The following is an 8,489-nucleotide window of genomic DNA, read 5'->3' as shown; positions in this document are numbered from 1 at the left end:
TTTTAAAAAATATGAAAACCTTCATGACATTTTAAGTATCTTCAGAGACCCAAGAAACTTGAGTGTATGCATGGTCTTATCTAAAAGTTGAAAATTTACAATTCCTTCTTATGAATAAATATGAATTTTTATATTATGCAATAGCTGTTATCTAGAGGAAAGTATTTATTGTTTTTGTTAGTAATGGAAAAATGCTAATTTATAATTCCACTTGCTGTCATCTTCTGTTATTTGTATATTCTAACAAGTGAACATACATGTTTCACACTCCTGGTGTAGGACAGTGTAATTTTAGGATGCATTTTTGATCTGGTGAGATAATGTCTTTCCCCTCTAGCATTAAAGGCAATAAATAGCATATTTCTAGATAATACAAATAAGGAAACATCGTTAATTTATACAGTGGAATGGCGATATCACATGGTCTAAATTATTTGGCAAGAAAATTCATATTATATGGGTTTAACTTATTTTTTCTTATAAAGTCTAGTTACCCGAAGTAACAGAAATTTTATGCTAACATAACTTCACTGAAATCAGAGGGGATCAATATATTGGGTTATCAGTATTATTTACCATTGTGTCCTATATGTTAAGATTGCTTTTACTTTGAGGGTCTTCCTCCCTGAGTGGCCCATTTAAAAATGCAAATAATTCTTGAAAAGGTGAAAGATTAAGATAATGCACTTATGAGTGCATTAGTTGGTTTATTTTGTGTTAATGTGGACTTGAGGACTTTATAGAGGAAAGGACTCAGAAAAGGAGACATGAGGAGATGCTGAGCAAGTTAACCCCGCTTCATTGTGTGTCTAAGGCTGGTGGTGAATGGCATAGCTAGTACTCCCAACAACCCCTTCTTCCCTGACGAGCCTCAGGTCATTGTGTGTGTTCAAAGAATCCCTCTTACCCTAGTGTCTGCTGGGATTCTCTCCATCTTTCCTGTAAGAAAGAGTTCTAAAGATAAAAGCAATATAACAATTTAAACAACTAATTTTTCCATGTTTTAATTCTAAAGCCCAGAATATGTGTGTTTGATTTCTTTTGAATTAAGGGAAAAAAATTAGTTTGGTAGGTAGCCACAGGGATATATATTATGTCTGTTCCAAAACCACTCTGGTCTAACAATATCAATTTAGAAATTTTTATGAAAAACTAAGCTTTAGCCACTAGTTGGTCCAGCTAAAAGCTGGAGAAGAAAAACAGACAACGAAGCTAAAAATATCACAAAACAATCATTTCCAGCAAAATAAATCACTTCTTCAATCTCTACAACAGGGGAGAAAACTTAACATATGCAGATGCTATAATAATTTTCATGTCAATGATTGCTTAATAATTAATCAGCTAATTATTAATCACTAGAGGCCCGTTGCATGAAGAGATTCATGCAATAGGCCTTCCCTTCCCTTGGCTGCTGGCACTAGTTTTCCTCTGGCACCCGTGACCCAGGCCTTTGCTCCGGCCAGAGCCTTCAGTCTTCGCAGCTCTGAATGGAGTCTTCAGACTTTGCTCCACCACTTCGCCCCTACGTATGCAAATTAACTGCCATCTTTGTTGGGTTAATTTGCATACTCTCCTGATTGGATGGTGAGGGTAGCAGAGGGACGGTTAATTTACATGTTTGTCTATTATTAGGTAAGATCATCTCAACAAGCTTGGGACCTGAAGACACATATAATAATGCAATGATTTCTATGCTTTTCTTTCCTTTCACAGTGAAATGCGCCATGAAAGACACCGCTAAGTGTTTTCTCACGTATGGCAAGTGTAGAAATCATTGCCATGTAGGAGAACAAAAAATTGGTCTCTGCTTACAAGGAACAGCCTCCTGTTGTAAATAGATGTCTGAAATTAAAATCAGCTTCCCTGAAAAATAAAGCACAGTGAATGTGACTAATAAATGGAACTGAATTATCATCTACTCTTAACATGGTGTGTGGTGCTTTCCTGGTCACACCGCATCACTTGAGGAACTAAGTTCTTTCCTAAGGATCTAGCAATAGCTGAAGATATTCAATATATAGGGTTGTTCTGTGGAAACATGCCATCATTTTGGATGTAAGTTCTTTATTAATTGGCAGGAAAATGCTAAATGATACAAAAAAAAACACCCTATTATTATCAGGATTCTTCAATTCAAAGGTATTTCAACTTATCAGAACATTTCTCCAAGTGAGGGAGGAGTTGAAAGACACCAAAGAAATGAAACAAATAGGATCTTCAGCAGGTTATGGATCAGGGGACCTGATTCAATGTGAGCAGGAAGTCCTAACATCAGTTACATCCTTCAGTTTTTTGCGTTTGTTTTCTCAAATAGGGAACTTAAAAAAAGAGACCATATTTAAAACTAAGTGTAGATGTATGGCAATGAAAACAGGCAACAGGGAGCTCTAATGAAAGTTGGAAGAGTTCCACAGCTAACACCTAGAGAGCAGGGGACAAAAATTCAGTCGATCACTACAAATGATAATTCTTGCTCACTAAAAAACATTAGAAACTTTATTTACAGTCATATATCTATATTGTATATTAATGTGTGGTTTTGAAACACTTTGTGATGCAGAAATGTTTTTGACTGACACAACATGTCTAGGAGGTAATGCAGTGTTCATGGAATATATCAGGCAACTAACAAGAGAATTGTACTTAACAGCACAAATACTGGAACCAAATTACCAAGGTTCTAATTTGGGGGAGTGATCACTGTGGGATTTCTTAAGTAAATCTGATTTGTTAAGTAATGTTTTGAGAGTTTGTTTGGCCATATAATTATTTACACAGTTATTCAGGACTGAAAAATAAGCTCTGTTGTACAATGAATACAATAAATTTAAACACAGATTTGAATACATTGCAACAGAGGGCAAAGTAAATGCAGAGTTGAAAAAAGAAGCCATATTGGAAACTAAGGAGCAGCCATAGACAATGAAAACAGGTAATTAGGGAGGTCTGATGACCATATGTTTATGTTTAGCTGCTAGCACTGTAAATAAGCTTAGGAGATGGACTTTTAATTAGATTGACCTGGTAGCCAAGTAATAAATGCTTAAACTTTTATTTCTTTTTATCTGTCTCTTTTCTTACACATAAAACTTTCCAGATTCTCTTTAGCAACTGAAACTTTTATAAAGAGAAAAGAAAAACCAATTCCATAATTCCTCAAGGTTGTATAATTTACTTCCAAACCAATTTTCCTTTGAGTACATAATCCATATAAAGAAAAAGTCACTCTCTTATAACCTAGACTATTAATTTCAAAAATTTTCACAAATAAAAACCCATTTTACACAAAACTTCATAGTTCTTTCGTAGGCAAACGATTACAATTTAGGGCAGTGGTTCTCAACCTTCCTAATGCTGCGACCCTTTAATACAGCTCCTCATGTTGTGGTGACCCCCAACCATAAAATTATTTTTGTTGCTACTATAATTTTGCTACTGTTATGAATCGTAATGTAAATATCTGATATGCAGGATGTATTTTCATTGTTACAAATTGAACATAATTAAAGCATAGTGATTAATCACAAAAACAATATGTAATTATATATGTGTTTTCCAATGGTCTTAGGTGACCCCTGTGAAAGGGTCATTCGACCCCCAAAGGGGTCGAGACCCACAGGTTGAGAACTGCTGATTTAGGGAGTTTAAGAAACTACAGTATGAGCTGAAATTAATCTGCACATGCACACACACACACATACACACATATTTATATGTGCATAAAGATAAGTAGTTAGGAAAGCAGATGGATAGATAGATAGATAGATAGATAGATAGATAGATAGATAGATTAGATAGATTTATTATTCTGTAGGCAACATTTGTATGCATTTGTATTCACCAACCACTTTCAATCAGTTTCCTACTGGATTCCTACCCAAATAAAACTGGGTAACATTGGCATAGACAGTTTTACAAAATGTTCATAAACTGAATACCTCTCAATATCACAGTGATGGGGCACATAAGTAAGTAAGTATGCAAGTGAATTAATAAATAAAACATTGCTTGTCTAATCTGCATTTTCAAGTAAGTCATATGCACCAAGGTCCACCAACAGAGCGGTCTAGTCAGCCAAGCTTGCTCTATTCCAGCTCTGATTTCAGAACATTGCTCATTACTGCAAGTTTGGAGGAAGCCACAGGTATCACAGAAAACCACTTGCTGTGAAGCTAGAAACCTGTTGTCATAGTAACTATTATGGATACCTCATAAAGAGATCATCTACTTAACCCTACAGCAGCCACTGAAGAATTTAGTAGTGTCAGTTATAATAAAAAAGAGATAAATCAAGAGGCGGTTGGAACAATACAGATGAGAGACAATGATGAGGCAGAGAAGATTCCTGCAGTGAAGATAATTGAATGAAAATTAGTTATACCTGGATGGTAGAATCTGCAGGAGTTGAAGATTGAGTTTATGCGGAAATAAAATAGTCCAGGAGGTACTCACAGACAGTGCAGTAGACCCTCCTGCTCTCTACTAGGTAACAGCCTCACTTGCTCACACCAGGCAGGACTCTAAGTTTTGCTCAGGGATCTATTTACAATTCCATAAACCAATGTAAATACCAGATTGGACATTGACTATCAAACTTAACTTTCTGTGGAAAGTTCATTTGAAGTGACTTTGTAATGAAGTCATGAATACCATTTTAACTGGAATCCCAAGGGATAATTCCTAATCACAGCCCCTGGCGACTTCTCTCACAAAATTTCTGCCAGGGTTATAAATTCAGGTTTGGACATTCCTTTTGCTATTTCTAAAATCACCTTACATGAACCTCGATAATTAACTACCAACCCTCATCAGTTTCTTAAAATTACTGCTGAATTGGAGTTTCCATGTCCTGGAATTTTAGAACAATGTTTCTTTCCTTTATGTCACCTTTGGTCTCTGATTTAGGAATACAGAGGGACTCTGGACTTATCATACTCCTTGATTTTCATGTCTGGACCATGGAGGCCCATAGGTTCTAAACACCAAGATAAATTGTCTGCAGCCCCCATTTCTCTCCGTGTGCTTTGAGCAGTACTAAAGAATTTATGACATTTTTCATCTGGATTGGTTATATTGTAATTGCCTCTTATTTTTACTTCTTGTTCTAATAGTTTCCTACAATAGTGTCACTCCAGTTTCACCAGATTAATTTTTAGAAAAGGAATTTTCTAAAGTCACTCCCATGCTTAAGCATACTAATGATTCCTCATTTCTATATAATAGTCAGTTTCACAATGGCCTGTTCTTCCTAATCTTACTGTCTAATCTTACTGTCTAATCTTACTGTCTAATCTTACTGTCCTAATCTTACTGTCAATTCTTCACATCTAGTGACATTCACAAATCCAAGACTGTCCTTGCATTTTTAAAAATACTCTTCCTTACTTTCAGTGTATAAAATTCCTCATTCTTCAAAATATATTATGATTGTTGTCTCCTATGATACTCTTCCTGCTTCTCCATCATTGGATTAAGCAAATACTTTTTTGTTATTGTTGTTTTAGATTTTCTGGATAAAATAATATAGGTGTTATGATTCCTATTATTGTATCATAAAAATATACTTCTCATTATGTCTTTCATCCTTAAATTAAAAGTTTCTGATTGTGGCATTAAAAATACTACATCCCTATGAGAAATCTTTTTAGAAAACCTTTAATGGTTAAAAAATCATGTTTTGGTATCCTCAGAAAATTTTGACTAACTAGAATTCTATTATATAAAACCTTAGAAAATTTATATACATATATATTTATTTTATAGCTGAGTTATACACTGCCTTATATGTGCTACCCTGACAACATGTGCATACAGCATTTCTGACCCCCAGAAAACTTTTCAGAGTTATTTCCTTATGTGTTTTTCTCTGGTACAAGATTACCATCTCTTTTGGGATAGAGATCATGTTTAGATCATTTTACTATTCCTCCATATTTGGATATCAATTAGTTAGCTGAATAAGTTAATAAATCCATTGCAATATTTATCATAAGGCTATATTCTAAATAAAAGAAGCATTGTATATGTCTATATTTCTGATTGATTTATAAAATCTCTTTGGTTGGAATACTTCTAATAGTATAGTTATATCTAGTAGGCTATATCTTTACATCAATTTTTGAAAAATTGTTTCTGCAAGTATCTAGTATTGATATTTTTGAGAAATATCACTCTTCCCCTATTTGGGTTGGAAAGGAGGATTGTAGAAAAAAGGGTGACATCTCTAGAACACATATTCTTTTTCAACCAACAAATTTCATCAATTTTGATGGAAAAGATACCCTTTATAACCTATCATTTCAGAATCTCTTTAGAGACAATCCTCTGACTCCACTCTAGGTTCCAAATCCTACTAGCACATATAAAATAGAAGTCATAGTTACCAGGTTTCTGGATGGTGGCTAAGTCCATGATGACTCATTAGACTTTCCATTCTAAACAAAAATTAAGGAAAATCACAATTAAAATTTTATGATTTCACCTCATTATGTGCATTCTCATTAGGTCTCCAAGAATTGCAATACCTCCACCTAAGTATTTCCAATTCTTTTAATACATGCACTTTTCATTAAAAATGAGGGATGGATTAAATACAAATAACTAGAACTTTACCAGATTGTGGGTATATGTGTGAAAATATTGTATTAATTGCCAAATATCACTGGTTCATATCTCTCAATGGCTTTTGAGTAGAACTTTAGTAGTTACCACCAAGACTCCACAGAAATACTTAGGAATCTCAGAATGACATGAGACTTATTCATGGAAACAGCGTCCTCCGATTCTCCTTCCAAGGCAGGCGATCACTCTTCTTCCTTACTTCTCTGCTGCTTGTGCTGACGACCAGGCCTCGCCAACATCAGTTCTATTATCTTACAAAGGTCAGATCCTGGCTTTGTTATCCCAGGTTTCTCATCTCTAAAATGAGTGGGTTGACTGGACAAGCTCTAGTTCTTATCAGACCTAAAATTCTATGACTATAGATTTTCCCATCTTCCCATGTAAGGGCAAGAGATGAGAGCAGGAGTATGAATGTGTAGAGCTTTGAACTGAAATGGGAAGCCCATCCTTTTCCAAAACAAGGTAGGACAACCATAAAACAGAATGGATAGTGGCAGTGTGGTGGAGTAGCAGTTTGATAGGGGTTCTAATGGACCCAGAGTAAGAAGAGTTTAATGAGAGATTACAAGGGTAGATATGACAGTGAGTTGGAACAATAATATAATACTAGTACTGAACGAATGAACACTTTTTATATACTGTGAGCTATGTCCATATTTCAGTCTTTACCATGCAGTTGGTTCTATTATTATCTTCTACAAAGATGGAAACTAAAACTTTAAGAGATTAGTAATTTAGTCACACAGCTAATAAATTAAAAAGCTTGGACTGGAACCTATGTCTAGTGTATAGTTAAAATCCAAAATACTTGGAGTATGGAAATGTGTAGAAAGAGAAAAGGTAAAGAAAATGGGAGGGGGGGGGGGAGAACAAGATAAATCTTTTTAGTTAAGAAACTGTATCTATAAATCTCTATATACCCAAAATATCCAATAAAATAGGCTGTAGATTAGGCACTCAGAAAATGGTGTTGACAAGCTGTTCCTGCTACACACACAACACACACACAGATATGCACACACATGCAGGTGGTGCACATATGCACACTAGCTCAGAAAGAAGAGTCAAATAAAATTTAAATTTATTCATTATAATGACTCTAATACTAATCATAGAATTTATTTTAGCAAACCAAATTTTTTAATATGCTTAATTCAGCAGCTGTACAAAATGCATCTTTTGTGTTCTTTGGGCTTCACACAAATAGACTAATCAGGCACAAACAGTTATCTGTGGGTGGTCATGGTCCAGGTTTCATACTTGTTCATTTTCCAAATAATACTTAAGATTAAAAGATATCATGTGGTGTTTTCAGTTCCTGCCCCATTTGATGCTTGAATTCTTTCTAACATGTTCCCACCAAGTAGTTACCCAACTGGTTCTTGAATAACAGTACATTTACAACTTCCCAGAGTAACTGATTCCACTTTTAGTTGATCAAAAAGGTCTAAAAATCATCTTCCCCATGATGGGCCTCAAACACTTTCCCTGTATCTTTGATATCTTGCTTCTATACTTTGAGGTTATATTTAAGAAGTTTAAATGCCTTCCCATGTCCAACTTTCAAATATCTGAAGACATCTTGATAGTCTCTTTGTATTTTATGTTTTTTTTTCTGATAAACATTACTTTTTCTTGTACATGTAATAGGGTTTTACATCGTCATACAATTTTGACAGGATTTCCATTGCATTCCATTCTCTTTATTAAAATCAAATGCAAGATTCTACTTGCATTTGGCGAGCGACAAAGCACCTTCCCTGTTGGTATTCTCTTTATCTACTCTTACAGTCTAACTTAATTATCACAATCAAAAGCATGTCTCTATCTAGGGACAGTTAACAATTCTTTCACTAGGTTAGCAA

General features: G+C 34.7%; 1 pseudogene across 1 annotated transcript in view; it reads right to left on the bottom strand.

The window, feature by feature from the left end:
- Window positions 1-1,159: 1,159 nt before the first annotated feature.
- The window catches only part of LOC308521585 (DNA repair protein RAD51 homolog 3-like), a 34,256-nt pseudogene continuing 26,926 nt past the window's right edge, over window positions 1,160-8,489 (bottom strand). The window contains exon 4 of the transcript in view: window positions 1,160-1,186. The product of the transcript in view is annotated as a DNA repair protein RAD51 homolog 3-like (transcript). The remainder of the gene's footprint in view (window positions 1,187-8,489) is intronic.

The sequence above is a fragment of the Myotis nattereri genome (genome assembly GCF_964212035.1).
Source record: "Myotis nattereri genome assembly, chromosome: 6".
NCBI classification, from domain to species: domain Eukaryota; kingdom Metazoa; phylum Chordata; class Mammalia; order Chiroptera; family Vespertilionidae; genus Myotis; species Myotis nattereri.
Note: the sequence above shows the minus strand (reverse complement) of the source record. Positions and strands in the feature narration are given on the sequence as shown.